Here is a 14,866-nt window from a genome sequence, read left to right on the forward strand (position 1 = left end):
ACCCTCGTGCCACCACCACCGCCTCCACCGCCGTCTGGGAGGCCGCACGGCAAGCAGCCGGTGGATCCGTCAGAGCCGCCGGCTATGGACGAGGCTGAAACGCGGCTGCTTCTCCAAGTCGCCTCGCCGGTACGTTGCCGTCTTGAGAGGGCGACCTCGGCGCCGCGTCCTTGGGAGACCGGCATTGCCGGCTCGGCGTCCCTAGACGCCGAGGCCACAAGCGCCGCGCCCACCAGGTGGGTGCGCGGAGGCGGCACTGGGCCGTTAAATGAACTGCTCTTGAAAGTCCAGGCGAAGCTTCGGGCCGAGGGCGACGCCCTTCAAGCCTGCACCCGAGCGCATCTGGCCGCCCGATCGGCCATCCGAGTAAGTTTCTTTTCCTTTGGACTCTTGTTTGTTTCTCTGTGGGGGCGCGCCAGCGCACCCACTGGGTGTAGTCCCCGAGTTCCGGGCCGGCTGCTGAGCAGGCGGTTCGGAACTCCCTCTGGCGAGTTCCAAACACTAATTTTGTCTTCAATGATTCATTGCAGGAGTACCACAACCTCCGCGTCACTGCCTTCAACCGCAATGTTGAGGAGTTGAACAAGCGGACTGCCGACTTGTCGGAAAGCCGGAGTGAGTTCTTCTTTCTTCGCGGGGGCGCGCTGGCGCACCCGCGGGCTGTAGTCCCCGAGATTCGGGCCGACTGCTGAGCAGTCGGGCCGGATCTTCCCGGCGATCTTTTTTGCTAATGACTCATTTGTCTCTTCCTTGTTCCTCAGAAGCCAATGCCGTTCTTTAGGAGCAGCTGGGCGAGGCCAATACCGCCTGTCGTGCCAAAGAGGAGGAGTGTGGCAAGCTCGCCACGGAACACGACCTGCTGGCGGTGCAGCTGGCCGAGCAGAAGGAGCTGCTCAAGAAGGCACATGACGAGGCCGAGAAGAAAGAGACCGCACTCCTGGCCGAGTTCGAGAGCGAGCGCTCCTCCTGGACTGACAGGGAGGCGATGCTGATCTCCGGTTTCCACAAGATCGAGGATATTGTTGACGGTAAGTTTCTTTCGCCTCTTCGGGCTTCCGACTATGCGTCAGGCTGACTTCTGATTTTTTCGATTTGCTTCTTTTTGTCTAGGCAGACTTCTTCCCTGGTCATTCGCAGGCAGTCCCTCCGGCCATCGAGGCTGCTCGTGCGGCGCGAAGGGCGGATGGTGAGGAGATCGCCGCCAATGCCCCACGGACCGTTGAGGAGCAGCTTCTGAGCATTGAAGCCCGACTTCGTCCGGCTCACCGGGTGATGCGCCGGCTTCAGCATGCCGGCGCCCAAGCGGTTGCCGCCTTGTGGCCAGGCATGCCGGTGCTGCGCACCGCCAGCCGAACTGCCGATTGGCTGGAGGTCGCCGCCGGCCATCTTGAGGCTTGGAAGGGCTCCTCGGCCCGGGCCGGAGCGCGCCGGGCCTTGGAGTTTGTCAAGGCGTGGTATCCAGGGCTGGACCTGGACCGTCTGGCCGCGTTCCCGTCAGAAGCCCAGGCCGAGCTGGAGGCCGTGGAGGGCGCCCTTATCGAGCGTGCTGCGGCCATCGCCGAGTACACGGACACCAGCGTCTTCGTCCCCGAGCGGGCTGAAGGTGGCGAGGAAGTGCCGCCGGAGTGGTTCGGAATGAACCCGGAGTATGGCGAAGACTCGGCGGAGGTGATCGACTCCAGCACTGAGGAGGAGGACGAGGCGGAGGACGAAGGCGAGGCGGAGGCGCCAGAAGATGGAGTAGGCGGCCAGCCTCCGCTTGACCGCGCCTCCAGCAACGAGCCGCGTCAAGAGAAGGCGACCGCAACCGGAGGTGATCAAGCCGAGACCGCCCAGCCGACTGCCCTGGCGCCTGACGCCGCCGTCTCCTCCGATCCTCCGATCCCCGATGTCGCCTCCTAGGCTGCCTCTACCTGTCTGTCTTAGCAATCCTTGAAAACTTTGTTAGTTTCGAACAGTTCCGCCCGCGGGGTGTATCTTGAACCTCTATTCGAAAATTCGGCCAAGGGCCTATGTAAATATTTATCCGATTTTCGTCTTTCCTTGCTTACTGCTCTTTAGGCTTTTCCCTTTGCCGCCTTCCCCTAGTCGCTGCCTTGCCAGTCGGACAGCCGCTCCACGGACTGTCGCTGGGTCAAGTGCTCGGCTACTTCGGGAAAACGAGTACTTGGCCGTTTTTAGAGTTTCCTTAGCAAGTTGGATAGAAAGCGACAGGCCGACTACCCAGGAGTCGGCCGTCCTTGATAAAATCTAATAAAGACGGTGAGCCGGCTACTCATGAGTCGGCTTCCGCTTTAGAAATGCTGGAGGCCGTCTTACGCTATGTTCACACTTTAGGTCCTTAGCCATTTTTCGTGTGGGTGCCCGTTCTTCCCCCCTCCTGTTCGCCTCACAGTCGCTCTGCGAGCTGCGGCTTTGCCAGGAGGCGGATTGGGCACCGCGCACTACTTGTCTGACTGCGGGAAGCTCCTCATAGCGCAAGGCGGCTAGTCCCCGGGCCGACTAGTCTGGCCCGGTGCCAAGTGGCTTGCAACAAAAGCGATTTTCTCGAAGGCATAATGCTTATCATACAGATAACAAAAAGGGCAGTCCCCGAGCTCGTCTCGGGGGGCCCAAAGTCTTAGTACTTTAATACAAAGGGGTAGTGCGATACATACTGCATCAACTGTAAAATCTTAGAAGAAGATTTGCATTCCACGGGCGCTCTGTTTCTTTGCCGGAGTCGTCCCTCTTGCGTGCTCGGGGCTTCTGAGCGTCGATCAGGTAGTAGGCGTCGTTTCCTAGCACCTTGCTGATGATGAAGGGGCCTTCCCAAGGCACCGACAGCTTGTGCTGGCCGGCTGTTCGCTGGATCAGCCGGAGCACAAGGTCGCCTTCTTGGAAAGATCTTGGCCTGACCTTCCTGTTGTAGTATCGATGCAGGCTCTGCTGGTAGATGCCGGACCGGCTGAGTGCCAACAGCCGGCCCTCTTCCAGCATATCGACATCGTCTTGTCGTGCTTCTGCTGCTTCTTCCTTGGTGTACATGGTGACTCGCGGGGAGTCAAACTGTATGTCCGTTGGGATGACGGCTTCGGCACCATAGACGAGGAAGAAGGGTGTGAAGCCGGTTGACTTGTTTGGAGTCGTGCGCAGACTCCAAAGGACGGCTGGCAGCTCCTCAAGCCAACAACCGGCTAATCGCTCCAGCGGGACGATGAGTCGAGGCTTGATGCCGGATAAGACGAGGCCGTTCGCTCGCTCCACCTGGCCGTTTGACTGCGGATGGGCAACGGACGCTAAGTCCAGTCGGATGCCCTGTGTCGCGCAGAAACGGGCCAAGGCGCCTTTGGCAAAATTCATGCCATTGTCGGTGATGATGCTGTGTGGGATGCCGTACCGCGTTGTGATGTCAGCAATGAAGGTCACTGCAGCCGGACCGTTCAACTTCTTGATGGGTTTCGCCTCCACCCACTTGGTGAATTTGTCTACTGCGACCAGCAGGTGAGTCAAGCCACCTCGTGCCATCTTGAATGGTCCCACCATGTCCAGACCCCAGACTGCAAAGGGCCAGGCGATGGGGATAGTCTTGAGTGCGGAAGCCGGCTAGAGTGGCTTGGAACGGAATATCTGGCACCCCTTGCACTTTTGGACTAGTTCTTTGGCCTCTTCCAGGGCGGTTGGCTAGAAGAAACCGTGCCGGAAGGCTTTGGCGACGAGTGCCCTGGAGGCCGCGTGGTGACCGCACTCGCCCTCGTGGATGTCTCTGAGGATTGCTTGGCCTTGTTCTGCCTCGACGCAGTGTTGGAAGACACCGGTAACGCTGCGCCTGACCAGTTCTCTGTTGACTATGGTGTAGGCTGATGCTCGGCGTTGTACTTGCCGAGCCAAGATTTCATCGGTTGGCAGCTCTCTGTTTACTAAGAATCTGAGGATGGGCTGGGCCCATGAAGGTGCTGCTATTTCTTCGACTGCCACGAGTGCGACTTGGATAAGGGTGGCCGGGCTGGGAGGCGGCGGGTTGGAGTCCGCCGTCGCTTGCTGGTTTGACGAAGTCCCGGGGCTGACTGGAGCAGTCCCCGGGCGTGGCTCTGGAGTCTTCGATCCTGCCGCAGCAGTCCCCGGGCCGAGTCCTGAAGTCCCCGGGCCGACTTTGACTGTGTTCTTCTTGGAGTCGGGTCCGGCGTCCTCAGGCAGAGCCGGCACAAAGATTGAATCTGATTCTGGTGACGGCTTGATAGAAGGCTTGAAGAGGCGCCGGAGGGCGACACCAGATGGTATTGCCTGGCGAGTGGAGCCGATTCGTGCCAAGGCATCTGCTTGGTCGTTGTCGTTCCTTGGCACGTGAAGGAACTCGCACCCCTCAAAGTATCCGCTGAGCTGCTGAACGAGGAAATGACAGCTCGCCATATTTGCGTCCTTGGCATCCCAATCGCCAGATGATTGTTGGACTACCAAGTCAGAGTCGCCATAACACAGGATCCGGCGAATGCCGAGTTCTTTGGCAAGCCGGAGCCCGTGTATGAGCGCCTCGTACTCGGCCACGTTGTTGGAGGCGGCGAAGTGGATCTGCAGTGCATATCTTAGCTTGTCGCCCTTGGGGGAAGTGAGGATGACGCCGGCCCCCAAGCCGGTGAGCATCTTGGAGCCGTCAAAGTGCATCCGCCAATGGGTGGAGTCAGGCGCTGGCGGCAGGTACTGGGTCTCGGCCCAGTCGACGAGGAAGTCGGCCAGCGCCTGCGACTTGATGGCGGTGCGGGGCTTGTAGTAGATGGTGTAGGGAGCTAAGTCAATGGCCCATTTGGCCACTCGGCCAGAAGCATCTCGGCTTCCGATGATCTCGGCCAGCGGGGCTATGCAGACCACAGTGATTGGATGCTCCTAGAAGTAAGGCTTCAATTTCTTGGCGGCAAAATGTACGCCGTAGCACATCTTCTGGTAATGGGGGTAGTTCTGCTTGGAGGTCGACAGTACTTCACTCAGGTAATATACCGGTCTCTGGACAGGCAGCGCCTTGCCTTCCTCCTTGCGCTCGACTACCATGACTGTGCTGACTACTCGACTGGTGGCGGCAATGTATAGGAGCATGGGCTCTTTGGGAGTCGGAGCCGCCAGCACAGGGGGAGTAGTAAACATCTTCTTTAGTTGGAGAAAGGCCTCGTCCGCCTTGGGAGTACACTCAAAGAAGGTCGTCTTCTTCATGAGCTGATACAAGGGGAGAGCCTTCTCGCCCAGCCGACTGATGAATCGGCTGATGGATGCCAAACAGCCGGTGAACTTTTGCACATCTAACAGTCGTCTGGGTGCTTCCATCCTCTCGATGGCCTTGATCTTCACAGGGTTGCACTCTATGCCGCATTCGGAGACCAGGAAACCGAGGAGCTGGCCGGCTGGTACTCCGAAGACGCACTTCTCTGGGTTGAGCTTGATCTGGAATCGGCGTAGATTCTCGAAGGTTTCCTTGAGGTCCTCCAGCAAGGTCCCCCGCTTCTCCGTCTTCACCACTACATCATCCACATAGACATGGGCGTTTCTGCCGAGTTGCTTCAGGAGGCACTTCTGCATGCAACGCTGAAAGGTGGCGCCGGCATTTTTCAAGCCGAACGTCATGGTCAGGTAGCAGAAGGCTCCAAACGGCGTGATGAAGGCGGTCTTCAGTCTGTCAGCCGGGTTCAGCTTGATCTGGTGATATCCCGAATACGCATCTAGGAAGCTCAACAGCTCGCATCCAGCTGTGGAGTCTATCACCTGATCGATTCTTGGCAGAGCAAACGGGTCCTTGGGGCAAGCTTTATTGAGGCTTGTGTAGTCAATGCACATCCGCCACTGCTTGTTCTTCTTCAGCACCAGTACCGGGTTTGCTAACCACTCTGGAAAAAATACTTCCATAATGAAGCCGGCCGCCAGGAGCCGGGCTATTTCTTCTCCAACAACTCTTTTTTCTCTTCTGACAGGCGGCGCAAGGGCTGCCTGACGGGCTTCATATCAGATCGGACATGTAACTTGTGCTCGGCGAATTCCGTCGGGACACCAGGCATGTCCTTGGGGGACCATGCGAAGATGTCGCGATTCTCACGGAGGAAATCGACGAGCTCGCCTTCCTATTTGCTGTCAAGGCCAGTGCCTATGACAGCGTACTTCTCTGGGTGCTCTGGGTCCAACGGTATCTTCTTTGTTTCCTTGGCTGGCTTGAATGATCCTTCTGCTTCCGACTCCTTGGGGTCGGGCGACAACTCAGGCTGCTTGCCGGCCATCGCCACGACCCGATCAAGAAGTCGTTTCTCAGCTGCGATCACCAAGGACTCGGCCAGCCGACTACTTTCGGCCGCGCAAGCGGACGACTTCCTGTAGTCGCCGGACACGGTTAGGATTCCCTTGGAACTCGGCATCTTTATCTTGAGGTAGGCGTAGTGGGGCACCGTCATGAACTTGGCCAGGGTGGGTCGGCCAAGCAATGCGTGATATGGGCTCTCAAGGTCCACCACCTCAAACCAAACTGGCTCTCGGCGGAAATGATCCTTGTCTCCGAAGAGGACATCTATCATGATCTTGCCGATTGGCGAACAGGAAAGGCCGGGGACGATTCCGTGAAACACAGTCCGGCTGCTCTGAAGCTGTCTTCACTTGATTCCTAGTTTCTCCATCGTGTCCTTGTACAGGATGTTGATACTGCTGCCTCCGTCTATCAGTACTCGCGAGAAGCGAGCAGCCCGCCTGTCCGTGGCAAGGGTGGCGCCTAGGACCAAGGCGTAAGAGCCTGGGCTCGGCATCACCTATGGGTGATCAGCTCTGCTCCAACTGATGGGCCTTTCGGACCAATGCATGAACTCTGGAGTGCTTGATGCAACTGCATTTACTTCTTGCTACTGTTGGCGCCTGCTGCGCCGGTCGTCCGCTACACTGGTGAACACTACGTAGGCTCCGTGCTCGTCCGGGAACTCGTCTTGTATCGCGCCGACTGGCCTGACGGCCGGCTGCTGGGGCGGCTGCGGAGGAGGCGGCCCGGCAGGAGGGGGAGGGAGCAGGCCGTCCCCCTTGGCGATTCTGGTCAGCCAGTGACATTTCCAGGTGGTATGGTTGGACGGCTTCGCGCCGCTGTGGAACTTGCAAGGACCATCCAGAGTCTGCTCGTAGGAGAAAGCCGGCAGCCAGTTGGACTTGCCGCCCTTCTGCCGCTTTGCCGGAGGCGGTCCCTCCAGTTGTTGGTCCTCTGCCATTGCCACCTGCCGACTGCTGGAAGTCGGCAGCGGGGCCTTGCGCTTCTGGTCATTCTGTTGCTGCCGCCGACTGGTGTCTCCATCCGGAGTTCTTGGAGCCTGAGGGGCGACTTTGCCAGTTGCGCTGACCCGAATCTCCGCCTTCATGGAGGAGTCGGCCGTGGCGTACTTGTCCGCCGTGATCAGCAGCTCGTCGAGGGTCTCCGGCTCGTCGTAGAGGAGCTTGTGCTTGAGGAGGGTGCCTTCTCTGCACCCGGCAGTAAAGTACTCAATGGCCTGCACCTCGTGCACGCCCTCGCAGGAGTTCCGGAGTTCGCCCCAGCGCGTGAGGTAGTCGCGAGTAGACTCGTTAGGGCCTTGCACGCACAAGGAGAGCTGGCGTGGCTTGGGAGGTCGCTTGTACGTGCTCGTGAAGTTGCGGACAAAAGCCTCGGTGAAGTCAACCCAACTGTTGATGCTGCGAGGTTTCAGACTGTTTAACCACGTCCGGGCCGAGCCCTGGAGCATGAGCGGGACGTATCTTACGGCAACACGCTTGTTGCCGTTCGCTATGTTGACAGGCGTGGAGTAGTCGATCAGCCAATCCTCCGGCTTCACGGTGCCGGTGTACTTAGGCGTGTCTCGGGGGAGCGTGAACCCTTTGGGAAAGGGCTCGTCTCGGATGCGGGGTCCGAAGCAGGGGGGACCCAACTCGTCTTCTTCTTCCAGCGCCAGGGATCGGTGGAGTCGGTCGATCCGGTGGCGGGCGTCATTCTCTCCGACTCCCTCTCGGCGGCCAAGGCGGTCGCCGAGAGTCGGATGTTCCACGGGTGGCGGGGAGACTTGCCTTTCTCCGCGAGGAGGGGGAGGCTGGTAGTCGTCCCGCCGCTCCACCGCTCTAGGGCGGCCGTCTTGGTAGCGCTAGATGGTGATGTGAGTCCGGCTATGGCTGACAGCCGGCTCCTTGTCCTTCTTCCCACGGGCTCCGCCAGTCGGCGTCCGAGACGTCGCACCTTGGTCTCGGCGAGGCGGTGGGTCGTCGTTTTGGCGCTGCGGCGCCTCGGTGCGGCAGCCGGCACCGTTCTGCGCGGCGGCCGCGTCGAGGAGCTGCTGAACTCGCTCCGTCATTATGCAGCGCTCTTCGCCTTCGAAGTTGTCGAGCTCGTCTGCTGCCGCCTGGGCGGCACGGATATTCTCTGCGGGCATGGCGTACACAGGGCGATCAGCCCCGAAGAGGTTTGCGATTGCCGCGCCACGCTGTCGGACCGCGCCTAGGCGGCTAGGCCTAGTCGGAGCCGGCGAACCGCCTACGGCGCGATCCATCTCTCGTTGGTAAGCTTCTGACAAGTGCCTCATGCTTGCCAGTTTCTTCGCGCCATCGACGAGCTGAAGGCGGAGTGCCTCCAGTGTCTCGGCGTCGGCGTCCTCTGGAATCGGCGCCGCAAGGCCTCGCAGGGCCGCGTCGAGCGGGTCGTCCGCTCCTTCGCCGGAGCGCTTGCCGTGCTCGAGGACGAGGACCTCAGTGACGGTGCTTCCGCCGCTCCCCGCGTATGGGAGCGGCTCGTCGTAGACCACCACGTTGGTGGGGAACGCGTCGTGCGACATGGTATCGGAGTCGACCAGCATCGGGTCGGTGGATCCTATGGACTCCAGGTCCGCGGCAGGCTCGCCGGCGACGTGGAGTTGGTCGAAGAGGCCCGCGAGGAGGCTCTCGGGGGCGCTCGTGCCTGCGTCTGATGCAGGCTCATCGGAGAGGCGAACCTCACCGATAAGATCGGCGAGGCAGCTGGCCGCACAGGCAATCTCCGCGCCATGCAGTGCGTCGGCACAGACGCCATCCGGCGTGCCGGGCTGGCTGCGCTCGCCGGGAAGGAACAGGGTTCCCGTCCGGAGCCGATCTCCGGATGACGGTGCACCTCGCCCCACGGTGGGCGCCAAATGTCGGGGGTTGGATACGACATATGCCAAAGGATGGCTTATCATAGTGGGAGCGAGTAGAACGTCGCCGGTGCCTGGAAGCGGGATGAGGCGAAGACATGCACGCCGGCGGATCTTACCCAGCTTCAGGGCTCTCCTAGGAGATAACACCCCTACTGCTGCTCTGCGAGGTCTCCGCATGATCACTCAAACAAGGTGACTACAATGGTGCTCCTAGAGCTGTTTTGGGAGGCAGGAGAGAGCAAGGCTAGTTCTCTCCTCCCGTGCTATCTGGTCTATCTCTACTCAGGTCCGAACCCTTTGCATGGGTGCCCCGGGGGGTTTATATAGGCCTACCCCCCGGGGGTACAATAGTAATATGGCTGGGCGCGGGTCCCAGCCGTCTGTCTCTCTGGCCACCGCCCTTCCTGCCGGCTTCTGAGGCCCGCCGACTGGCGGGTCCCGCGGACAGGCTTGATACTGTAGCGACACTCCTGGTGACGCAGGCTTGGTCATCGGGTCGTGGCAAAAGTGCCGTCGTCTATCGGGCGATCACTGTCGCCACTCCCCATCTTGTCTGGTTAATGGCACGTGGGGCCCTGGGGAGGAGTCGGCCGACTCCAGGGAGGCCGACTCCCACAGGTCCGTCTTCGGGCGCCCAGGCCGCCTTCGGCCCTCCCACTGACAGGCGGCCCCGCCGCCTCTGGGTCGTACAGGCCGACATCGTGGGCACAGTGTACTGCGCACTGTGGCTGAGGTCAGGGCAGGCATGGCAACAGTGCCACGCCTCGCCGGAGATCTTCCAGCGATACGGCTCACTGTAGCCATGTGGGCCCTTCGTGAGCAGGGGGAGACGGCCACGTCGTGACCGTACCCCGTATCGTACTTCGGGATGAAGGAGGAGTCACGGGCCGACTCTCCAAAGTCGGCCTCTTTGGAGGTCGCCAGCTTGGAGTCGGCCTCTCTAGAGGTCGCCATCCCAGAGTCGGCTTATCTCGGAGTCGCCGTCTGGGACTCGGCTTGAGGGGCGCTGCCTGCCCCGATGTCTTAAAAATGTTTTGGGGCTCGGGTTAGCCTACCCGTGGCCCATTACTCCGACAAACACCCTCTTCAATCCCCGCGTCCTCGCCCTCTTCCTCAGCCAGCCCTCTTCCTCGGTGTTAGGCAGTGGGGAAGTGGAAAAAGAAGGATCCAGGAATGGATCGAGCCGCCACCAAACCAGGTCGCACCTGACCTCGCCGGCGTCAGTCGGTGACCCTCTCCCATCCGTCGCCGGGCCTCCCTCCTCTCCTTCCTTCTCTCCCTCTCTACCGATCCATGTGGTCGCCCTTTGCCGCCGCCACCGGAGAGGCTCACCTCCACGGCCGCACGCCTTAGATCCGGCGGGAGGAAAAGGAGGAAGCGACCCGCACTGTCCTGTTCTCCGATGGCGGCGACATGCGCGCGAGCGATGGGAAGGCGAGGAGGAGAAAAAGGCGAGGTGCTGGAGGAGGAGCCGAGGGCGACGGCGGCGTCATTGGCCGAGCACACGCACGGAAGGGAGAGGGAGGGGTGCAGCGGCTCGTGGGGGTCGAGGGGAAGGAGAAAGGGGGCTAGGGTTCCTCGTTTGGTTGCTGGGGTGGGGCGAGAGCCGCGAGACGCGGGTGATTGGGTGCGGAGCGCCCGAGCTGATTGGGGCAAATCCTCCTGCACGCGGAAAGGGCCAACCCAGCCAACGAGCGCCCGACATGAGCCCACCAGTCATTGGACTACGAAAACGACCGCGAGGTGAAATTAGGTTTGACTGCAGGTGAAGATCCGACGGTTCAGACGCGCCAGAAGCCAGATCGGACGGCCGAGGAAGGAGCCGATCGAGGGAGCATCCTGGAGGTGAGTTGGCTAGCCTCTTTTTTGTTTTAAATGTGGACATGCATGATGTCCCTGTTCATGGCGCAACCAACATTCAAATAAACGCCTGCTGACGACAACTCTGATCCAACGCATTGCTGCATCGACAAAGTTAGTTCTCACACTTATATCACCGTACCTATGTTCTGAGCAGCGGCAAGTCTATATTGCTGGAGACCGTATGTAATTAATCACAGCTCTAGCATGCTACGACACATTCCGCTTTCATGTTGGCTCGCTCTATATATTATGAGACCTGGAGGTACATGCATCTCACCACCTTAGTCCTAATCATGGGATCACTGCAATTGACAAGCAGTAGCCATTCGGTTGTGTCTGTGACTTGTTCAGTTTTATTGATGTGCTTTTCTGTTGTGTTGAATTTGATTCCTGCTAGTACCTCTTTTATTTCTGTACTGTGCAATAACTAACAGTACAACTAGACTGGCCCTATGTGAAAATTGGGACCATATGGTTCCCAGATCACCACCACACCCACACGATTGGATTAGTCATCACCAATCCACCGAACGATTGGGAGGGGTTCAGGGTGAGGATTCAGTGGCGATTGCTTGGATGACTGAACAGTAGGTCGAGATCATCTGAAAGAATTATATATATAATCACGGTCGTAGATTGAAAGGTTTGTCAGAGGTGGTGCGGCCGATGGTGGTGGCACGACTGGTTGATGGTGCCTGTCATCATAGAGGAGATAGGTTCCAAGTGACATGAATTAAATGAATTAAATGTACGGACATGAAGTTGGACTTTGAATAACACGTACGTGCAGTGAACTTGGGGCATGGAATTCTTTACATGAGAAAACTAGCGTGCATGTGTCGACTACTTGAATCAAGACTAGCACGTACGTGTTTCTGACTGAAATCTGAGGCCGGTGACTATGCGCCTGGGTGTTACTTACAGTTGGGTTGACGGAGGGGAGGAAGGGGAACTCCAGATGGTAACGGCTCCACACCAAGATCAAAGCAAGCCCGAAAGCGCCGACGCACTGCAACCGGAAAGGTGCCAGAGTTCCCCGACGATGCCCCCAAGTGGGTAACGGCGCAGAGCGCCACAGCAGAGCCCAAAACGACGGGCTAGGGTTTTCACCCGGAACCCTGATATGGAGAAGAAACCCACAACGACACCACCAAGAGGTAATTGACACCCGATGCATCACCATCGTCAGCACCAAAAGCACAGAGTTTTTGCTTGGATCCTCAACATAGCCATCGTCCGAGGTACCCCGGCCCAACCCAACCCGAGGAAAGGGTCGCATTGCCAGCATGAGACCTCCAGGTCCAGACAAGGAGCCACCACTGCCAAAGCCACCACGAGGCAGGATCACCCACCACCCTCCCCTCACCACCCCTATAGCCAAGAGAAGGCCCAACCACCGCTGACGCGCTGCTCGCCTCGGACCCAAGCGCGCGGCCTCAATATTCAGGGTCATCACCCTGCCATCCAAGATGGACCCACCACAACCACCGAAGCAATAGGGCGTCCGAGAACCATGCACCAAGAGACAGACAATGCCAGAGTGGAACCGCCATCGGTCAAGACCAGGCATCACCGATGTTGGCCCACGTGCGGAGATCCCCACCATGGCCTGGGGCACAGATCCTTGAGGCCAGCCAACATCATCACTGGGGCAGCAGTAGAAGACATGCCGCCGGAGCGGTGGGCCTCCACGGGCCGGATCCGGTCCAGCCCTCAAGGCCACGACAAATCTACACCTAGATCCAACACACCACCGGATGTTAGAACCCTGCATGCCACCACTGCCGTTGTCGACCATGGCTTGACCCGAGCACCTTCTGCTCCGTGTCGGCGAAGGGGGCGCCCGTGTCGCCCGAGGTCAGTCCCCACGTCTGACTAAGTCGTAGGTGCTCTCTGATGAATAGTAAAATAAAAAAATAGTAAAAAAATAAAAAATGATTTTTTAACAAACTTTGACAAATGCTTTGTATCCTTGCAAAATTTTATCATGAAATTTCATTTGTGAAAGTCTGAGGCAAGAAAAAACAAAGTGGATGCTCCGAAAATGCAATTTTTGAAAGCATTTTGGAGTGCTCATTTTGTTTTTTTGCCATGACTCCCACGAATGTAATTGCATGATGAAAAAAATTTAGCACTAAAAACATTTGTCAAAGTTTACCAAAAAAATCAGATTATTTTCATTTTCCCCCCTCATTTTAGTGTTCATTCCAAGCTCATTCGAGCTGGGGAGGACTTCTGCTCTAGCTTGGAGAATCTGTCTCTCAGTTTCTTTGTTTCTTTCCCCATTCTCTGTTTCTTTGTTTCTCTTCCCATTATCTCTTTGTCCCTCTTTCTCAATTTCCTCTGAGTTTCCCCCCGGGTCCTCACACCCGAGGTCGCCGCACGCCCACACTACCCAGCACTGACGTGCAACTCTCCGCCGCCGCACCCCACCCCCAGCATGGCGTCCCTGCCGGCCAGCCGCGCCCCGACGAGTGCGAGGGGAAACACATATCCATGGCGAACTGACAAAACCGTCGCTCCACTTTGAGATCTAGATTAGGAGGTGGTGCGACATTGATGCATGGTGCAACAGAGACTCAGCGTCAGATGCGTCTTGTTGGACGTGCGTAGAGAGGTAGCATTGTCTGACGTCGTGGTAGCGTCGATGGCAGGCCTGGCATGGTCGATGTGCCAGTAGCTGCTCTGAAGATGGATCGGTGGAAGACGGCGGCGGCGGACTCTGAGAGTGTGTCAGACCGGTGTGTGCCCCAGACATGGCAAGCGGCTTGGTGGGAGCCTCCGGCTTTAGATGCTAGGATTTGGTGCGAGGTCTGTTTAGTGTTTAGCTCAGACTATCAGCACCCCTTCATCAACTGGATAGAAGTAGCGACAAATGTTGTCAAGTTGGTGACTTCAAACTTACTGATGTATTACTCTATAAGCTTTTGTGATTAATTAATAAAATGACTGCATGCATTACCCAGATACAAAAGTCGGGGGTCATCCTGCTTTTTGAAACTTTTTGAAAAAAAAGAACTTTCAGATTGCCAGGGACTAAGAGCATCTCTAGCAGACCCCGTATAAATGGTCAAACCCGTATTATTTTTGCGTTTTACAGTTTTGGTCGAAAAAAGTGTGCAGAACAGAAACCGTAAAAATGGTCCAACCCGTAAATTTTATAAGGGCCACCGAAAATGCACAACCGAAACCCTTATATTTGGAGGTTGGAAGGCCGAACATAAGGGGCCCCGTTTACCGGTCAAACCTCGTCGGAGCAAACACGCCGCCGCAGAGTTTGCCGAAATCCGCCCTAAACTCGCCGAAATTCATCACCGCACACCGGAAAAGGCCGCTAGACGCCGCAATCGATCGCCGCCGGTTCAAATTGGACGAGATCGACATCGCCGTGGCCTCCCATGGCCTCGGCCTGGCCGCCGGAATCCTCACGGTGCGGCAGGCAAAGGGGCACGACTCGGCTGGCGTGGCAGGCAATAGAGCAAGGCGCGGACGGCAGAGACGACGGGGCGTGGCCGGCGAGGCTGGGCGCGGCCGTTATGGTGACGGGGCGCGGCCGACGGGCGACGGGGCGCGGCCGACGGGCGATGGGGCACGGCTGGTGGGCAACGGGACGTGGCCGACGGGGTTGGGCATGGCCAGCTGGGGAAGGGGCGGCAGCGTCCAGACTTGAGCAAGGAGCTCTTTATCTCAGTTTTACAGTTTGTTTTAAAGTATCTATTCGGTCATAGCTAAAATGAACCCTTAAAATGCATTTTTCTCGACCCGTATCTCGTATCTCAGTTTTACAGTTTGTGATTTTAAAGGGTCTGCTAGAGATGCTCTAACCGACTTCGAAGACCATGCCGCTGAAGCCAGGGGCGGAGCCAGGGGGCGAGCAGGGGCCTGTC

The sequence above is a fragment of the Triticum dicoccoides genome, chromosome 4B, assembly GCF_002162155.2.
Source record: "Triticum dicoccoides isolate Atlit2015 ecotype Zavitan chromosome 4B, WEW_v2.0, whole genome shotgun sequence".
NCBI classification, from domain to species: domain Eukaryota; kingdom Viridiplantae; phylum Streptophyta; class Magnoliopsida; order Poales; family Poaceae; genus Triticum; species Triticum dicoccoides.